General features: G+C 41.2%; 1 protein-coding gene across 1 annotated transcript in view; it reads right to left on the reverse strand.

Annotated features, from left to right (window-relative positions):
* Window positions 1-20317, reverse strand: part of LOC107193717 (mucin-5AC) — a 392296-nt gene that overhangs the window by 296182 nt on the left and 75797 nt on the right. Inside the window, exon 3 of the mRNA XM_015583219.1 lies at window positions 15367-15442. The gene's annotated coding sequence lies outside the window, so the exon portion shown is untranslated. The remainder of the gene's footprint in view (window positions 1-15366; window positions 15443-20317) is intronic.

Raw genomic sequence — 20317 nt, forward strand, 5'->3', positions numbered from 1 at the left:
ATAAATGCAAACCGATCCGACCGAGTAATTGCAATTCACCCGAGGGACACAGTGAAGACATAGCTTGAGTGGAAACAAAGAGTTCGAAGTATTGAAGTTTACGCAAAGAAGAGCTATTCACGGAAGATTAAAGCGAAACTTGGGTAATATACAATCGTTTAGTTAGACGTGGAATGGAATACTAGATAAATAATAGACTATGCCCATATTTGTTCTCTTGCTACGCTTCTAGAGAATACCTAATTGTATCGAAGATATCAAAGAAAATGAAAGTTTGATGAGTAGGTATCAACGTCATTAGAATCTATTAAATGACAATATGTTGTCCTTCGATGCATCTAGGTTATGCAACATCGAAATCATTGTACTTAACTTTTTACCATAAATAGTTCATTCTTTGGACTAATCTTTGTGAAAATATTGATATATTTTACAAACACGATGCTTCGATACCTAAACTTGCTGACGGACCTCGATCATACAACTCCAATTTAATGGAGAATATCGCCTAGAACTAAGGTCCTGCGATTCAAAAAATCCTTTACCCTATATCAAGTTAGCTAAATCACTCTCATATCCTCATCGTTCGTTGTACAGTTTCTCGGTCGCCCTATACAGAAAACTGTGTCCCGACCAGGGGCGCAACACTATACAGCGTTCCGTCGATTATTGTCAAGAACTCGGGTCTACGTCGCGACAAGAATCGAACAGAAGAAATGCTTCAGACCCTCGTAAATTTGTTTTTTGTCCAAAGCCCGACTAGAGACAACAAAAGCAGGACTTTTTTTTTTGACAAAAATCGTGTAGTACCAGTCAGACAGTGATCGACGGAATACTGTATAAAGCACACATGTGAAAGAAGCAAAATCGGTAGAAGTAGCGCGAAAACAATGAAAACCGAGAGTGCGATCGGATGCGGAAAAGGGCGATGTAAACAAGCAAAGGATGACACGAGCTGGCATGGGACAAACCAACTGCCTGCGTTAGCCAAATCAGAACACAGAGCCAAGCGCGCGATGGCAGCCGGCAGAGGCCGGCTATACCCGCTCCAATTCCCGCCACGAATAAGCTATTAATATCGTGGGCTCGTCGCAAATCAAGCCGGACGTAAAGTATGCCTGGAATGGTCGGCTGATTCCCACCGCCTTCCCGTTCTCCAACCTCTGCCCGCGGATGCTACCGCACAACTCAGGGACCAGCCTACTTAACCATCGACATTCTTCCAACATTTCTCAAACTCGGCCGATTTTCGGGCAATCCGAAACGAACTCACAGTTAGAGTGGTCACCGCAAAACGTTCAAAATAAAAACGCCGCCAGGAGATCGCTGATATTTCCCTTATTTATTCACATTTTGTATTGGAGAAATTACTATAAGCAGTTTAAAATATACACTTCCGAATACGATGACGTATGTTTAAAAAAGACTTCAAGTTTTTTAAAAATAAATTCCGAAAGTACATGTCTTTTTTCGAGCACGCAGGTAGTCATAACCCCTTAAGACTTCCTGAAACTTTCACCGTGACAGACAACGAAGTAAGACCGGCTAGATCTGGCTAAGAGGAGCCCCAGCCAGCACGTATCAACACACGCGTCTCTCGGTTTCTCCGTCTGCCACCCACGAGAGAATGTGGCGAGCCGCGGTGTGGTGCCGGCGGCTGTGTGCCACAGATCCGCCGGCTGACCAGTCCGAGGATAAGCACCTGGTCTCGTTCAGGCTCTCCTATGATCTGTCGTTACGACCGACTGCTGCCCAGCGATTCGGTTTCCCCTTTCTACGGGCTCTGACCGACTGGTCGAACTTCTTCGCCGTGGTTGTTCCATCCCGGCTGTCTGGCGACTTTTCACCGTGAAATTACGCTTGCTCGCGTCGACGAACTCCCGGGGCCACGATGGAATCTCGCCGTAACAGTACTCTACCCTCCCCACCCGTATTCGATACGTTCCACGAGGGAAACGGATTTATCGGACAATGAGCCTCTCGAGGTACCATACGCGCTTGTAATGGTGCTTATAAGAAGATATGGAGTAGGGGTCTTTGTTGATCCTTACCGTCGAACGTTATGCAATGTAACGACGTTCGATTCAGATTCGATTTTTCGGAAGATCGATTCCCTTGAGTAACGCGTCACGGCTTTGTGTAATACATACACTAAAGGGCAAAGATATGGGACCAGAGTTCATGATTGATGGAACGGTGACTCATTGTTCTGTTACGATAGAATAATAGTTACGAAATCAATAGATACAGGGTGCCCCACCTAACGTGAGCACCTTTAGTTTCTCAGATACTTTTGATTTTCAGAAAAATTATTTTAACAAATGCTGAAAGTGATGTCTATCAATTTCGACACGTTATTGTACTAACCCCTTTATCGTAGTTGATTTATCTTTTTAATTTACTAAAGGACAAAGGTCCAGTTTTCGTACTCAAGGTCGAATGAAGGTCGTACTACTATAGGTCATTGGATTAAACTTCACCTCAACTATCCCGACACGATGATAAAAATGCATAATCTTATTTTGAAAAACACCGACGACCTAGTAATATTGTAAAGTATGACATAGGGAAAAAAATTATTCAAAAAACTTTTTCAGGGTCCTACTATTAGTTGCCAGTGTATAGACTGCGGATTTTATGCATTTATAGGTTCTAAAGCTCTGTGAAATACAATAAAAGACAAAACTTTCATCGAATCCAACAATTTTTCTATTTTATTCTTGACTCAATAACATACTTCAGAGAAGATAGAAATTCCTACTTTTGTCCTTGTCTTCAAGAATTACTTAATTAAATCTTATTGCACATAAAAATCCGCAATCTAGTAATAAATGTTATTCAATTGTGAATTTACTGGATCTACTAAAACCATGAAGAATATGAAAAAAAATTCAATTTTATACAAAAAATATGGATCTGCAACACACTGTACCTGAGACTTTGTGTGACAGTGTAAGACACTTCATGTACACGAATATGACCTCCAGGTCTGAAAGGGTTAATGAGGTTTAGCACAGTGATAAAGCTTGGAATTCTGAAGCCAATGATAGTTCTTTCAGCCACATATGGCCATTAATTTATGAAAGATTTAATGTTCAGTGCCGAGGAGTCTTTGAACACTCATCGAGGATTTCCTCTACGTATCACGACCGTCAAACCGTGAAAAGGGAGAAACTTATACGGGAAATGGATCGAGCAAGCGTAAAGGACGAGGCGTGTATCGTATCGCGACGCGCGTTTACCCGTGCCCGGAGCAAATTACACGAATGAGACGAAATCAATGTTTGGCCCGGGAAGAGCCCCGGAGTGTCTATCGATTTCCGTAGCACGCGACGGATACGCTTCTAAAAGGTCCGACGCGGAGTATTGGCCGCGTTCCAACGATTTCCCGGCACGATTCCGTACGGTGATTCGTCCCCCGACCACCGTCCGTGATACACGGAACACACTTTCGATACGTGTCCCAACTAATGTTCGCATTACCCGGGAACATGAATATCCGCGAAAATAACGGATACACAATATGAATTCCGCACACACGGACGATGCTGTGGAGGATCCAATCCTGTTGCCAAGGATATAGAAAGAAAATGTTGGGTGGGTTATTATCAATAACTTATTAATCGATGATTAACCCTTTGCGATCGAATGTCACCACAACCTAAAAGTAATTAACCGTTTGCGGTCGAATGTCACCACGCATGTAACATCAGACTCCCAATTACAGTAGACTCACATTAAAATAGCGGTAGGAATGCCCCAACCAACACGCATAACTCACACACGTGTGCGCATCCCACTATCGGTAGCCTTCTGTAACCAAAGTTGTGATTCAATTGGTGGATCGACCGAACTGCCATCGAGATCCTGCGTGACCATTGGTTCACGTTAAAGTAGCGTTTCCGAAGACCGAAATAACACAATTCTATTGTGATACTTGTCCCTCTAAACCTAGCATATGTGTTGGGGAGCATTTTGAAAATTTTCCTACTCTGAAAAATTATAAGGACTAAATCTTTCTATACTTTCATAAAAGAATAGAATTACTGTTGTTTTCTAATAAAATCATTTATAACATTTTATAAATATCTAAAACGCTTTACTACATAATCTTGCTTTGTACAAAAACATATATTCGACACTGCGAGAAGTATTGTTTCAAAAAGATCTCGATCGCAAAGGGTTAAAATCGTATTCGTCAGGTTTATTCACGGACACTGTGGTGAGGAATTTTATACCGGATGGGGGAATTCGTTAAGGATTTTACGATTGGAATAAGGTTTTCTGTCTAACGGCGGATGGTGACATCGCGATAAGGCAAACAACCCGCTGCGGTGGCGCTGGCCAGTGTTTTAGGATCGATTCGCGATAAAGGTAAACCTTCGTTCCGCGTTATTACGCGAGAAACCGGTAGTTTGTAACGGTTACAGCGCACCGCATGGTAACATTTACTCGAAGCTTTACCGAGTAAATTCGCCAGTTCGAAGTAACTTTCTACATAACAGCGTCGAGGACCTTGGGTTTCGTGAAATCTTTATGCATACGACGATTCCTCGTAAGTGCACGGTAATGGTTCGCTTCTTGTTCGCGGTACCCCTTTACGGCTAAAATCGGTGTAGTAAGAAATTTATAATTTTATTCGAATTCTGATAAAACCTTTGATATTAGGCATACCAATAAGTTGTTCGTTATTTCTTCTGAAATTCTATATTCCTTCTGAAGTAATTTAAATCCTTATGCTATCTTAATCTGATCTCTGACATCTTAATTAAACAGAAGATGGGAAAGATATTCTGAATTTAAACAAGAAGAACGTCACCCATAACATGTTAAAAGTTCCCTTGGTTGCCGATCGTTCGATCCACTAAACCCACTAAATACCAACGCAAAACAGGCAATTTGTTAAGTAACTTTTCAAACACACTTCAGAACCGAATGAAAAAGCACTTCCCGCTTAACTAGATAGACAGAACTCCACCAGTTCACTTTTCGCTACCGCAAACTACAATCTCGTGCGTCAGCAACAAAATCAACCTTGCATGTCCATCCATCGCGATCTGCCCACCCCGGAAAAATACCCGGAATTATATCCACCGAGAACGCTGAAAGCTCAAAAGCCGTTGCGAAATACTATGGCTACGGCGTTCCCGCAACGGAGTAAATCGTCGGGAATCCACGAGTCGACGGAACGGACTTACAGAACCAACCAACCACCCCTTCCCTCTTCTAAGGGGGGCTCCGATATAACAGATTTATCAGCGCCGAAAGCGAATCGAAAGTTTTATCATCCCGAGCGACCGTGCCAAGAATTCGAGCCACGATGACGCCGCGCTAAGAATAAATCGCTCGCGGACTAATGACCCTGATCGAGTCGAGCGAACGGCGGCGAGCGATGGATCGCGAAATCGAGCGAATCGGTTAATTGCCGCGTAATCGCCGCGAGGAACGAGACCAGCCGAACGAAAAGCCTTCGAAGAGAGGGAGACGACGGAGGGAGCCTTTTCAGGCAACGTCGCGCGGCAATATTTGCATCCGGTAATTGGAAGGATACCACCACCACCATCGTCATATCGGACCAGGCCAGGATGCAAGCAGGAGAAAGGGCACACGTACATACACTGGTACACAGAGAGAAGCTGGAGGAGCCAAGTGCCCGCGCACACGCGGAGGCGGTGAGCCAGAGGCTCGTTCGAGCGAAGAATACGACGAGGCCGAAACACATGTCGGGATCCAACCTTCCGAGAAACCCTCCCCGAGAGGCCTTTCCGGTGTAAACGCCGTGATACAAGATCCCGTGAAAGTGTACACCGTCATCCCGACTTTCAGGAAAACCGAATCTGACGCGAGGAGAGTTCGTCGAATGCGCGGGAAAATCTCGACGATCACGCGAGCCAAGAGATTGGAGCTTCGAAGGGTGTGTAAGGGGTTGGTGGAAAAATAAATTGAATTATGTAGTACAAGGTTCTGTCTGTTAGGTTTCTGCGAGATGAATTTCGTTTTCCTATGTGTTTCGAATTAGGGTATTCCACGAGAAATCCGACATTTTTTCAAGTAACATTTCGGATTTTGTTGACACTTGAATATCTTGTAGTCTTTTGAACATCTTTTAAACTGTTGTTTCTACAGATGTTTGACATATAGTGTCAACTTTTCTTCCAAGGAATCATAATTGTTGAACTAACAAACTGATCAAAATGAGCTTTGTGAGTGTTTATAGTGGAGACATGAAGAGTGCCTAATAAAAATTATTTCAGTTTTAAAAAACTAGTTTTTAACCATTTATTTTGCAATTGTTTTAGAGAAATGCAATTTTATAATAGTAGAATCGAATTTGAAAGTTTGAAAAAAATGAGGATATATGCAATGCTATTTGTCCTCTTTATAGTCATTTTTAGGGGCATTCATGTTAGCCGAGGGTTAATACGATTTGGCGTGCCTTTGGTCAGCTTTTCACAATTTGTTTTAATGTTTTTGTCTAAGTTGTCTATGTCACTTTATGTCAATGTGAATACTAGCCCATAAATTTTCAATTGCATTTACATCTGTAATATTTTCCATGCTACGGAACTAATTCCGCGTGATTTTGTATTCTGATATCGATTGGGCTGTGGAAACTCAGCGGAATGTAACTACAAGTATAACAGCCTCTCTAGTTAAACTATTCACCTGAAACTCCCTCTAAATGCTCCCTATAAAACTCTCCGAACAATTGCTCTTCACTCGCAGACTCTCAAACTCCCGACTGCGCTCCTCGATCGCTTTCTAGTTCATTCATACTCACGAACACGCAGAGAGCATGCACACATCCAAAGAGCTTCCATTCGTCGTTAAAAACTTCGCGTAGGTTTCACTAATGTTCTTTCGACATACGCTTAGTAGTTTCCTTCGAATATAATTCAACAGACCGTTCTCGAGCAATGTATTATTGTGTGTCAAAAACGAATCTCAATAGAATATTATCTTCCTTACAAACGATATTTATTGAGTTAACGATAAAAGTAGAAATTTTATTAATACGTAGAAATTTACAAGCTGCAGTTTCTGGTACTGTTACGGTTTTAGTGGTAATAACACTCATCGAACAAGAATCAAACTGATAAGGTGAAAATAACACGTTCAAAATATTTTGTGGGTAAACAATGTCTTCAAGGAAGGAAAACAAAGTTTCGCGTTAAACAAGATAGAAAATCAGCGAAAATAATACATTTATCGACCGATAAATACGTGTCCACTGTACTTGGCCGACCCGTAATTTATAGTCGCTTATGCGTGGTCGAAATTAATTATCGACTCCCCTCCCCTCGAACTTACCAATTCATTTCGTGTGCGCGCGCGTAACTAATTTAAAGCCGTGATTATTAATGGTCCACCGAAACACAATGTAATATTAATAACATTGATTCGAGCCGCGGCGCCGAGAGCGTGCCGCGTGCGCCGTTAATAACTCAAAATGAACGAAAAAAAAAAAAAGAACAGAAAATCATCGCGCCATCTGGTCCAATCGAAGAGATCAGAAACAGAGAACAAAAATGAAAGTTGGAATGAAGTCGAAGCGAAAAGTTAAGAGCGAATCGATTACCTACTGAATTTACATTGTTGCAACACTTTCATACCCTCGACCGTGTTTCCGGTGTGAAAAATTCCATTTCAGAGGAAGAAGAATGGAGGAACGAGGAGTCTTTGACGAGGATGTGAAGCTGCTAAGAAACGGAAGACAACAGGTTTCACGAGTGCAAGGAGACAATAGGTTTCCAAAGCACGACCGTTTCAGCATAGATAACAAAAGTGCAACCAGCATATGTTGGTTCACCCTTGAATGTGCAGATGTTTGGAACTTTGAATAGTAATCAATGCAATGCTGATATTTATGCAAATATCAATATTTAATGATTTATTTCCGGAAAAACTGGAAACAAACAAAAATTTCTTTAGTGTACTGAAGGTTCTATAAGGTCTCATATAAAGTGAAAACCATACTAAAATTTATTGAATTTCTCAAATACACTGAATTTTAGACAATCGAATACAGTATTTAAATGTCTAATAATCAAACTCTAGCTATTCTTACTAAATTATAATACAAACTACCCATTTCAGAAGCTCACTGTGTAGAATCTTAGGGTCTCGGATTACTTATCCCATCCCAACACAAAAGACAAGTATCGAAGCACCGTTAGACCCATGATCATCCTACAACTAATTGGCAGAGTAATAAAATTAACCATGTAATGGTACGGTCCAGGTTCTATCCGACCCAAATTATAGTCCTCCTTATGCTGTCCCCACTCTATATTTTATTATTAATCTCGTTCCCAAATATTTTTTATTATTCAGTAAACGTTCAATACTATTATTACATGTTATATAACTCAATTATTATTCCTTACTCTATAAATAAACAAAAATACAAGTTCAAGATAATAACTTTCTTCTAACCCGTCCGGAAATAGCAATAAAGAGTACGAGTCAGTGAATAAACGTGAAAAACTTTTGAAAATTTAGAAATTTAGAAATTGACTAATTTCTTCACTTTCATATCGTAATAACAGATCCAAAAGATCTGAGAAAATGTATTATCATAACATTTTAATCGTCGTTGTAAGAGTGTATTGACAAGTCATTTTGACTTGCTTGGTAGTTCTAGTGTTAAAACCTACCCTGCCATTCGAGGATTAAACCAATAAGTAAATCCACGTATCGAACGATTAATCATTGCAATAATTAATTGTGGTAATGTACAACCGACCAATTTACAAACCAATTTACCGGCTGGACAGATTATCCTTGCCACCGATCCGTGTCGAGCTCGAACAGCGCAAGATCTAGATCGATGAGAAAGACATCGCCGAAAAATGGAACACCGTTCCGAGGAACAGAGAAGATTTCACAGATTTCGTTTCGACGCCAGAGGGTTTCGGCCGGCAGAAATCCGTGCGCAACCTTGAAAACTTTCGTGATTAATGTCCGGGCAACGGAGAGGATCGCGCAGCTCCGCGAGGGAAAAAGGAGCAGCAAAACCGTTGCGCACCACGATCACCCGAAATCTATCCTTCGGGCGGAGCTTGGCTGTCCTGAGGAGGGAACATCCTGTACACTGTCGCGGGGGAAGGGGACGACCGACCGGGCAATGTATCAATAATGAATAATTGCAGCTCGCCTGAGGACGGCAATAAATCCTCCCCCGAGAGGCCACCGTTGCGGAATCGTTACACCAGTTGAATTCGGGTTAATTGATTCGTCGATTGGACCCGAAAACGAGCGCGCGATTGTCCACGAAATGATGGAAAGGAGCGGGGACACGAGCGCGCGCAAACGTCACGTGACGTTACACAAAATGTTTGCTTATAGTAGCTGTAATATGTAATCTGTTGAAGAAGAAATAAAGGAATTCACTAAAGCATACCAGCACAGGATTAAAAATCATAAGAACCAATCTGCTGAAAATTTCTTACTCAGGTTTACCCAGAAACCTCGGAAGGAAATACCTAATGGATCTACTCACACCCAATAATTGACAAATGATTAAACATGGACAAACGCACGTTCACTATTAATTACCGTGTTTTTTCTTGTTATTTTTCTTCTTTTCCTTCTTTATATTATAATTACAACTAATATTGATTTACTCTAGTGATTATCGATCAATGAGTCGAAAGCCACCCGTTATTTCTAGCATATAATAAATGTAAGTATACAATTAGGAACATTTAATAAAGGAAAATACAAAAAATGATTATTTTTCTCAAACCAAGAAAAAAAATACTAGTTGTTTCGTGAATGTCAGAAAAATAGGAAAATTAAAAAACCAAGGTAAACGAAAAAAATTGTTCATGAACAAAAACGAATATTTTGGTTCTGAATTGTTTCTATTTTGAAGTTTAATGTTTCTTTGTGTGATTAAACAGCGCCGATCATCGATGACCCACCGTGGCCAGTGAACGTGTCAAGGAACTAAGGATACGGATACGGAAAACGCGATACGAAATATCATTCGTTAAATATTCAGTCATTTAATAAATACTCGAATGTATTCCTTGCACTTGGACGCAGGTCATTGTACTGATAAATCAGTGAATCACACACACAGGATACAGTGCATTATTCATGTGAATTTTAAACCGTTTGGACTGCTCAAATGTTTACCATAAATTCAATGTTCGTACGACAATAAGACTTTCATAATTCATATTGTACTGTTATAGTTAACGCACGGAAGGGCGTGTCAAATGTTCGGCACAGAACACATCGGAATGTGCTCAAAGATTTGTGAAGACCCTTGACTGTAGAATACATTAGCGTTCGTTACTACGTTACGGATTTTATGAATGGGATAAAAGACTTCATTGAAGTATGCATTTGCATAATCATCCATAATCTTCTATTCATTACTATGTAACGCAAGATGATCTAACTGAAGATAGGCAATATTATATAACGCAAATCTTTGTGATACATCGAAGATTCTATGTCATTTCTCGTCGCTGGTTAATAGTGTGCGACTGTCGATTATGGATAATCTAAACAACCATCCAAGTCAAAGAAGTTAATTTCAAGATGCAGTGAGATAATCGGCCAATATTTAACGAGCCTCTACAGCACTTTGAATACTGCATGGATTAGAATCACAGAATCGATGTGATAGTCGGTGTTGAGACGACTTCAGCGAGATAAAAATCGTGATAAAAAAAACATAGCATTCCATTAAAAAAAAATAGAGATGATCTTGAAATCTCCCCTATACCTTCATCCACGCAGAAAATGTTTGTCACAATATGCCCCCCTCTATACTGTGTAAGTTTTGTACATAACATTTCTTCATATTATTACAAATAACGGCAATATTCAAAGTGGACATAGTTATTGCTCCACCCTGTATAGGTACATTCGTTAGAACGCAATTTGCTCGCGAAACGACACGTGTGCGCGACAATCATCCGTTACGTGTTAGCCTGCACTCCCGCACAAAACCAATGACCCGTGTGAGAGAAAGCTCACCGGCTCTTCCTGGCTCCTCCTGTTCCCTCTCTGTTGGTCTTTCTGGCATTGCGTTGTCATCGACTGACAGGGACGAAGCCCCCGGACGGATTACCCGGACCCGGAGTCATCCATTATTCTGACGTACAAACGCCGCTTCTATGTGTCCGGAACCCTCCGCGCCGAACAAAGCGGCCCACCGACCCTCAGACGAACCCTCGCGTCGTTAATGAATACTAAGAATGTTCCAGCGACTAACACCGGTCACCCCCTGTGCGATTCAGGGAAAACGGTTCGATACTTTCGCGACATTTGTCGCCTGTCGAATTGCAAAATTGATTGGGTTGCGACAAGAGTACATAACAGTGGGCGCCTCCAACGGAATAGAGGATTGTCCTCTTTTAATTGTTTCCTTTGAAGATGTCACGAATGTTAACCCTTGCGTTAGTCCGCTGAAATGTTAGGTATCTATGTTAATGTACAGGGTGAACCACGAAACGTGATCAGATTATATTATTCTATTTTTGTAAACAGAACTATTTTTGTAAGATACCTATTTCTAAGATTATTGTATGTTGTAAGCAGAACTAAGGAGTAATTTCTTAACCGTTTATGGGAGTGTATTGCAGCTGATGGACACTAAAAAATAAATGATATATTTTCTTAATGTTTCTTTGGTTTAGGAGAAAACAATTAATATAAAATATTATAGTAAATTACAAGTCAACGTAAATTCAATAATGGTCAAATAAGAAATCTGCAATCTGTCATTTTAGTAATCGATGCGACGTAGAGGGGAAGAAAAAAAATTAAGATAATGGGATATCTGGCAGGCGACGAACCACAGATAAACATGAACAGTTAATTGCAAAACTGACTGTCGATTGTCGGTGTTATATATTCAAGGAGTGTACAAAAGCACGTAAAATGCAACAGAATAAAACGTTCAACAATAATTTACCGAAGTCTTCGCGTTAATTATAACGCGCCGACACCTTTTCAGAGAAGAAACGAATTCTTGTGTAACATCTGTCACTGTAAATTATCTCCTGAACAATATGATTTTGCATAAAGACCCGTAGTTTCAAGTTTCGTCGTCCTCGCGAGAGGAAAGTGGAGTCGCGTGAATAAAAATTCAATTAAACCGCGGTTGATTAAACCGTAGAACCGGGCGTCAGGATGAATTTATGTAATGCAAAAGAATAAACGATCACTTTGAAAAAACGGAGAAATGTGTTCAACGTGAAACGCGAAACCTCGCGTTAAATTAAATGCAATTTCCAGAGTATTTCGCCCGGTCGGAATGTTCCGCGCCCGAAAGTGGAACAAGATAACTGTATGACCCCGGGTATAGAACTTAACTCTTCGTGTTTACGCGTACAATTTCGAATTCCTGAATATATATCCACCAGATTTACACGTTACCCGATAAAAAATTAACTTCACGGTCGCGAAATTTCCAAAGTAACACACTCAAGAAGAGAGCAACAAATTCTTCTCCCATTAATACGAATTACGATGAAAGAAGACGACTTTCCCGTAGATAAAAAAATTACAAACCGTTGCAGAGACTCGTGTAAATTGCTAATTCAAGAATAGAAAGAAAGCGGCACGGTTTGCAACCTTTCATCGAATATTAATTGCTCCTTTCTATTCTTCGTATTTTTTATTCTTTTTTTTCCCCTTTCCTTCCTTTCTTTCGCTCAGCCTCCGCTGGCGATTCGAATCCAATCGAGCCAGCAGCACGGAGAAACGCGCGGCCGTGGAAGATGAAGAAGAAACGGCCGTCGAGAATACGGGGAACGGAATCCTGCATGAATAATTGATTTCCGGGGCCGTGAATGAAAGCGAGGCGCGGGGCTGTGTTTGCCTCGGTTATATAGCCCGATCACTGGAAGCTCGGCGGTATAAAGCTTGTAATAAATGCGAACGCGTTCGAGGAGAGGGAGGACGGGCCAGGAAAGACCGTATTCCAGCTGAAATATCACGCCAGGATCGATTCGAACTGATTTCCAGTCGTGCCATCCGACGATTAATACGTCACACCGTGAACCGTCTATCGTTATAAATGGATCGGCAACAGTGTGACGCGGGGAATCTTATCTGGCACGTAAGATCGGTCCCACGGATACGAGGAAATTAATAACTCTGTTGTAACGTAATTACGTTGAATTCGTCGAGTAAATTCCGATGCTAGCCTGACAGTAACTTGTTACACGATAATCGACGCTTGATCTTATAAGAAACTCTTCACGACGATTATTAACCCTTTATAGCCCCGTGTGACTTCGAAATCAGATACCGATAGATTGATGTTCTTTTGGTCTGATTTTATTTTTTGCCAATACAGTATTTTTTCGTCTAATTTTATTTGTTATTTGTTGCTTATAGTCTCGTTTAACTGTGACAAAGTATTTTATACGTAATTCGAATGGTATTAAGTGATCGATATCCTGACGGCGTTGTTTTTTTCAGGTACGTATTTTTTTTTTTTTTCAAGGTCATATAGAAAATATAAAGTTACTTGAAAAAAAATATCAATGACCTAGAAAACAACGAGGAAAAAACGACATTAGGAAAAAAATAACGCCTACAAGGTACTGACCACTTAATTACCATTCAAATTACGTATCAAATATTTTTTGCATTTTCAAAATTAAATAAAAAAAAAAAAGACGTACTCTATATGGCGTTCTAAAACCTCTCTCTAGCAACCGATAAGATTCTCTGTAGTGATTCTCAACTCTAGGAATAATAAAATCTTTGAAAATTGTAAATTCGTCATTAATTTCTATTTAAAAGTTGATATTTGTTGGTTTCACATTACATTAATTTTCGCATAGTCACAAAAAAGAAATTCGGGCTAGAAAAGAGTTAATACAACGAATCGCCGACCAACGGAAAGTAACAAACAAATTAATATCAGCGTTACTCGAACCATCGGGTTACAAGATCGAAATCCCGTCGATTTAATAAACGACATTAAATCGAAAGGAATTATCCCAAGTATATTCCCCATTCATCCAGGCCGATCGCCCTCGAATTACTCCTTTAATCCATCAAAACTGCATTAAACCCGTTCCTTGAATCAGCGTTCCGTTCCCGACGGAAAATCTCCCCGAGTCCGATCGGGACTTCCGTTCGCCTGCCGGCGGCGAAGCCCCGAGGGATGAAAAACGATCGCCTCTACGAGGCAACTGGTCTCGTCCCGCGGATCAAACCGTTAACACCCACGAAGAAACGATTCCTCAATCCGTTGTTGTTCGCGTAATCGCGATATCATCTCGAAAACGCGACGCATAAATCAGCCCATCCACTCCTCCAGGTTCAACCTAATTCCTCTCCATCCATCTCCGGAAGGAAATATCAGCGTGGGGGTTGCACGCGCGATGTTGCCAGTTAAAAAATTGCCGGCATTCGGGGTAGGGACGAAAAAGAAGAAAAAGACGACGAGCTGGGGAGGGCAGAAGTAAAAGCGACGTGTATAAATGCAAGTAACGAAGGGGACCCAGGGGCTAGGAGGGATGGACCCTAAAGGATCGGCCTAAGATTCCCCTCTCGGCATTATGGGAAACCAACGGCGACTGATGGGACGAAATAGAAGGGGAAAGAGAGAGAGAGAGAAACTCGAGGGAGAATCGGAGAGAAAGGTTAATAGGAATTCCGAGCATAGTGTCCGGGGATAGTTTCAATCGGACAAATTGAGGCAATCCATTTTCCGTCATTGTCGATTGCGTCACGAAAATCCAGTCCTGGCTACGATTTCGGGGACCAACGGACTCCCGCTAATTACGATTTCATTTCCTTGATTATACTACAAGGATAGCTACGGGATCGCAACGGGCAACGTCACGCGGAACACACATATACACGCACACCTCTATTATATATGTATATTCCGGTTTCTTCGTGCGGTGAATGGCTGTTTCGACGCCGCTTCCCGGGCAGCCCCGTTTCCGGTCCCGCTCTCGCTTTAACCTGCCACGCTCTGCACCGCTGAATGGCGAACGCGTAACGGGGCTCCGGGATGTTTTCGTTGGTAAAAGTGGTTCTCGAGCTTGTTGCACGAGGGAGAATGATTGTCGTCGTTATGTTGTTCGTATCGTTCGTGTGTTATTAACCTTCTCTAAACAGACTTGCGCGGAGTTTTATGAGAATAATACGTAATGCAGCAGTATCTGACAGCGTTATTCCTGACTTTGGACACGTTAACTACCAGATTAACCCTTTTAATACTATTGGATAACCAGCTTTCTGATTCACCAATGGCCCTATCTGATAATCACAACCAAACTGTTAACGCGTCGAATTTTTTCGATAAGAGATCTTAAATGCGTCGTTAGTTGACACAGTATAATGTTGAAAATAATCAAAGTACAGCGACTATCTTACCTCATTTAACGCTGTTTTGTTGTAACGCTGGGTAACACGGTAATATTCCAGAACGGGACAACTCGCGGCCTTTCATCTGAAATGCAAAATTACAAATATGGATAAGTTTACATGTAACTGAATATTATAGTAACAAATTTTAACAATAATAAACTGAAATATTACAGTAAAGACTTCATAAGAGTTGGAAACTCGGGATCGCTTCATAACTTTCGCAGTGCACTCCCCCTCCCTTGGTGGGGATGAAGTAAAAACTCTCACGAGGAACTTCCTATCCAACTCTCATGCAGCCTTTACTGTATTATTATAATTCTCGACAAAAACAGACCAGCGATGGAAGTTACTCGCAAAATTAGCTGTCGTATAGTCTTAAATTATACAACACAAACTATACATACATATTTTCGAAAATCATTTTCCCACTATTATATTATACTAACACATAACCTTAATAAATAAAGTTGATGCAAAAGCATCCGCGCCCTCCCACATTTTACACTCCCGTACATTTTTCCACACATACAAAAATTTATCAAAGAATGTGGGCGTAGAAAATACTTTCCGGGACCACTGCGAATACAAGGGAACAAATCGAGATTTCAATTCGTCACAGCGTGCTCCACGTATATACAAATACCATTACGTTACAATACGTGAACCATGAATCGTGATCAGTAGATATCATTAGATGTCTTCCAATGTACAGAACGAAATGTTTACAAACAATAGGCAAGAGCTGAACATCGGAACACGTACAATGACGTAGCATACAATACTCTTTGTAATATTACAGTTCGAATATTTCTTTAATCTTTCCTCGACCCAGATGAAAAAAAAAGTAACACATGTTATGTTATGATACTTACCGAATTCGTCTTGAAATCCTCTAACAGATAGGCGTAAAAAAATTATAGGTGTACTTGCAAAAAATTGAAGGTGGCCTTGAAAAATCATGAAAAAAAAGAGTTGACAAAAAATTTGCTATAATCGCGTTAAATCTCTCTTGAAACCATGCTATACCTGATAAAAACATTTTCGATCAGACTGCTAATAACAGAGTAATCTCTACTGATCACGATTCCTGGTTCACCCTGTATAGTATATACAACATCGATTCCCGAGCACAGTTCTCATCGAGTCCGATGAAGAATTCCCTGTTGTCCCTTTTTCGTCGTAGGCACGGAGTTCAGCAAGTTTCCGAGCGAAACACAGCACGCGTCGAGCGGTGGCGAACTCGCGCCCCTAATCGGCGAGACTTGGAATAGTCTCCGACGAACTGATTATCGGCTCCGACGAGTTTCTAACTCTGGAAGTTCGGCTCCGAACACCGTGTAGAGACACGAAGAGAACGCACCAGAGAGATGGAGAGAGAAAGACGAAAGCTCGCGAACGGGGGAGGAACGGATAACGGGATAAATCTTTAATGCGATTTGGATCGAGCCGCGTGTAATTTAACAAGCGAGGATACACGGAGTTATATACAGGCCGAGGAATTAATTGCTGCAGTCGGAACGAACCGGGCGGGTAAACAAAACACAAACCGAATCGATCGGGCGAAGAAACGAATTAACTGTTTGTTTTTTATTTTTCGATCGCTGTTTCTCGTCGCACGCTTATAAAATATTGCGGTTCGCCGAATTGTTAAATCACCGCGAATCGTTTTCAATAAGCGTCTGGGTAAATGATTGTTTGGGGAGTGAAACGATACACCTGTTTCGGTGAAACGGTTTATAAATTCGGTTATTAAATTGAGTCACGAAAAAATTGTACTGTTCAAAAAGTTATCTGAAATGAAGAAAATTCAATGTCTTCATGGCTCATCAACGATGGACTAATGTGATAGTTTTAAAAATTCCTCTGTGCATTCTTTGCGCCTGTAGGTAGTCTACTCCAGAAATTTTTAGGTACAACAAAAGAAGATAATATGTTGACAGTACAGCTGATAGTAGATCGCCTTTATTTGTTGTGCCAGTCACACTGGTAATTGGATCGCGAAGGGTTAACTTAAAGATCAGGATGCGTTTTAACAGTTACCAAAAATATCTTCCAAAGATTAGACATCGAAAAATCGTGGATTGACCCGTGTTCCGCTTCAGGATTAATCGACACAAAACCAATACAAATCCTAAAGATTCGCCGAAACACGGTCCCTTCAGCGATTACATTTCGAAAGAACATCGTGGGCCGCGTCGATCTTATCCCACCTACCAGAATTAATTATACGAAAACAATCGATCGTTAACGGTGGAGGAAAGGGGGTGGGAACGACAACGGGTGGAAGCGTGTAAGTATGTACACGGCGAAACGATGTCGAGCACCATCGAGGTCTCCATCACGCTCGGAGGAACCCAGCGCGAGGCAAGAGAGAAGTTACCTAGAGGCGAGAGGGGTGGTGGGTCTCGTCGAACGCAACTACGCACTCGTTACAGAGGCTTTCACAATCGACTTCCAGTTACCGGCTTCGTTATCCAAGCTCTTCCAGCGACCGGTCGATCGAGCGGGCACGTCTCGCCGATTCCAATCGAGCCACGAAGGGAAGAGGTGTAACAACGTCGATACAATGGCCGGGTAAGCCGGGAAAAACCGTGTGTCTCATGGGAGGTGAGGAATCAAAATGGATGTGATTACGGTTACGATTTGGATATCGATCGGTGAACAAAGATCGGAATAATTAGGGTTACTATGTGCATATCGATCGTTGAAAAAAGGTCGGAATAATTAAGATTACGATGTGGATACCGATCGTTGAAAAGAGATCGGAATAATTAAGATTACGATGTGGATATCGAGAATTATGTCTATATAATATTTTTAATATCAATTAAGAAATGCAATAATTTAGGATGGTACAGTATATTTCAATCTCCATTAGAGTACCACACTGACGTTTAGATGAGCTTAGAATCTAAACCCACACTAAGATTGTCTCTCGTTAACTTAATACATTTGGAATAACTAAAGCTTGATCCCCACTAGCGGTCACGGTACGGTCAGATCACGTTAAATCAGGCACCGGTCTTTATCGCTCACGCGTAATCCAATGAGAAGAAGATACAATCTAGATTCGCAACCAATCGTGATCTTACCGTACTTCTGACCTCTAAAAACTTAATCTGGCGTGAAACCAAAATAATCTCCATTCCACAATCGATCAAACTGAACAGTCTCCATTTCCAAGTCCAACTGCACAAACGCTGAAGGGAATCGATCTAGAATCCACGGAGGGTGACAGAAGTGTCCGCGTGTCTCCTAGACGAACCTGTTGCTCCCGGGCAATTAACGGCGAGACGCGCGCGGCTGTGGAAAAAAAAAGTGGGAGGAGCGAAGGAAATAATGAAAGCGGGTCAAGCTAAGTTGCGTTCGTTGCGGCGAGGCTTTTATGAAATCCCGGTTCGTCGGCCGCCGCCACGGAGTATAATAATCGAGATGAATAAGGCAAGGGGCAGAGGGGCGCCACGGACAGACAGACGGACAGAGGAAGAGGCTGAAACACGAAGAGGGAGGGGAGGGGGCAGACCGAGAAGGGGAGAGGAGAGCACGTGCGGAACCGGTGTGGAATTGCGGGCGCGCGTTGCCCAGCGGTATACACCTGAAATTACAGATCGTTACTCGGGGTTTATGGCGAAAATTAACATCCATTTCGGTAAAGTGAACGGAAGAGCCAGACCGTACCGCGGGCCCCCCGCTAATGCGAAACTGTCCGAGCCGGGAAATTTAAATATGCGATTACCAACCAATGGCCAAAAATTCTGTTATTCCGCGGGAGATACGTGGGCACCGGCTATTTCGCTGAACGGATGGTGAATCGTTATGGAATGATTTTATCGGTCGCCGTATAAGAAGATGAAAAATAGAGGATACGATTAAGCCATTAACAGTTTATCCTGAGTGAGTCGGCGGATTTATCATACACGACGTAATTATTAAATACGTGTAAAACATGTTTTTTTTTTTTTACATTTTTTTACCATGGATAGAAGTAGTTTAATTTTATTGTAGTAAAAAATATATATTATATATTATATTATTATTATTATATATTAAAGTATACGTTCTTTTACCTCAAGTCGTAATTTTATTCAACTGTTAAAGGGTTCAGGCAGTGAATGCAAAGAGATGTCTTTATAGAAGAAGAAAGTTTTGGGGAATAGAGAATAGAGTATTGGGGAGAAATGATGAACATCGAATACAAGCTGATGCGAGGAACATGAAGACGAGTTAACACTTTATTGACCAGTAAATAGACTTTTAAATTTCAGTGCTCATAGATAAGAAGCCTATTAATATTACCCTTAGATGAGGTTTACAAAAGAAATTGTTATGTTGTTCCATTAGAGTTTTTGTTATTTTCCATGCATGTAACTTGCTAATAAATCTTTAAAAAACTAATATTTGCATAAAGGTCCGCAGTCCAAGTATACGGTAACACCTTTTACACATTTTTCATACGCTGATAAATATACACAGTGGCTCGTCGTGAAGAAGTTAATCTAGAGGTTAATGAGATAAAGCGTCCGCCTGAATATCAAGTGTCAAGACTTTTATCTGGATTTTATCAAAATTTATCACAAGTATCATTCAAAACATTTTTTCTACAGTCTATAAAATGAAAACAAGTCTTCATTTCCTTCGTTAATATTAAGGAGAACGCCAGCAACTGTCCTATTTAAGCCTACCGCCTACAAGCACGCGACCAACGGGACACCCGAGATCCATAAGGAATACAGATCTAAACTGTTCCAAAGATACCATAGACACTGCAATCTATCCGGAGAATCAATTTGAATGTAAACCTGCATTTCCCCGCAAATTGGACGCATCAAACATCGATGAAAGTGATCTTCGTATTGGGGAAACAGTGGAACGTCATTAAAAATCAGCCCAGTTTTCATTACAAGGCTCTTTCGAAAAATCATGCGCAGCCTAATTGCCGTTTTCGATATTAAAGCGA

Source organism: Dufourea novaeangliae, unplaced genomic scaffold (genome assembly GCF_001272555.1).
Source record: "Dufourea novaeangliae isolate 0120121106 unplaced genomic scaffold, ASM127255v1 scaffold25, whole genome shotgun sequence".
Lineage (NCBI taxonomy): Eukaryota > Metazoa > Arthropoda > Insecta > Hymenoptera > Halictidae > Dufourea > Dufourea novaeangliae.